Raw genomic sequence first — 1,641 nt, 5'->3', positions numbered from 1 at the left:
TGTCAAAAATATGTCTTTGGTCCATTGTCTATGTCAACTGAACAAGTTTATTGAACATTTGTTCATGTCTATGCCACTAAGCAATATCGTCTGCGTCTCCTGTGAAACGACAGGAGCTAACCATGCTAGCAATTGTTGCTAAGGACTTTTCTGACAACCAGATCAATAACAAATGCAAAGTTTTAAGCATAAAGCTGAAACATCACAGAGCAAACACAAAGCTATCATCACGGACATGCAGAAGATATTGTGTAGTAGACTTCAAACTTTCATATTAAGACAGGGGCTGCAAAATATCCACTTGGGGCCGCAAATGGCCCGCGGGCCGCCAGTTTTAGACCCCTGCCGCAAGTGGTAAAACAGGTTTAGATAATTGACAGATATGCTTAATTATATCTTTATTCTAATCATTGTGAATCAGGAGCAGATAAAAAAGGTCATTTGAAACATACGTTTTTTGTGACATAGAAAATACGCTGGGCGTATCACAAGCTCCGCCCCATTCCAACGCCTCCACTTAGAGATGAGTAGATCCATGTGTGTCTTCGTTTTCCTCGTCTGAGCTGGAATCTGGGTCAAAACTGTACATCTGAGTAGCTCCAAAATTGCTCACCATTTTTTGTTGCACACCTAATGGCTGCAAACTAGCAGGCGAGCATGTAAACAGAGATCTCTCAGCAACAATAAGAGGTACATAAGGCAATAATTTCTAAAAACAACAAAATCATACTTTAAAAACTACTGGAAACACTTTAAAAAGATCAAAACTTAATTGGAGTGATACTTTAAAGTATGTGCAGATGATGTAAAGAACTCCTTAATCTGGAAACTGAGTTACTTTAGAGTTTAACTTAAATCATTTTAAAAGAAAATATTAATATGTATGCATTTTAAAAACTTGCCTATAATATATTTTACCACCAAAAGAAGATTTCAGTAATTTATGAATATCCACTTTTCCCATTTTGTTGCAACGCACTAAAAGGCTTTTATTTTATTTAAATAATCTCATTTGGAATAAAGAAATTTGTTCAGATTTCATGTCTTTTGGCTTAAACTGTGTTCACACCTGAAATGAAGTAAAAGTGCAGCCACTGGAGCAATGATGCAGTAAATATTGATCAGTGAAAATCTCCAAAAAACTCCCTTTTCCCGTCTTGCGGTTTTCTCCACATCCGATTTTTATCCTTTTCTTTAATCCCTCCAGTGCCTGCTTCTCATCTCTCCCTCCTCTCCTTCAGCAGCTCTGTAATGTTGTTAGGACATGCTCTCATTAATAAGCTACACTCTGAGAGTCTCTGCTAGTGGAGCGTGAATCTCTCGTTGGGGGACGAATAGAGGGTGTTTGACTGAGGAGACGGACAGAAGGAAAGGAGACTCGGTGAGTGGGTGTGCGGCTCGGAAAGCATGTTGTTTCATCACATTGTGAGATGGTGCCGGACCAGCTTGTGGCCTCCTGTTCCAATATGTTTTATGCGAGCATGCTGCAGGTAGGCGGGTGGATCAGCGCCAACCGTCCTTGAGTCTGACCCTATTATGAAACCTTGCCTTTGGGCATCCCGTGGCCCAGCGCTCATTATTGCTACAGGCACACATGCGGCTGCCCACACAACCTTTTCACACATAAGCACACACCACAAA

Source organism: Oryzias melastigma, linkage group LG22, assembly GCF_002922805.2.
Source record: "Oryzias melastigma strain HK-1 linkage group LG22, ASM292280v2, whole genome shotgun sequence".
NCBI lineage: Eukaryota > Metazoa > Chordata > Actinopteri > Beloniformes > Adrianichthyidae > Oryzias > Oryzias melastigma.
This window is presented reverse-complemented; position numbering follows the sequence as displayed.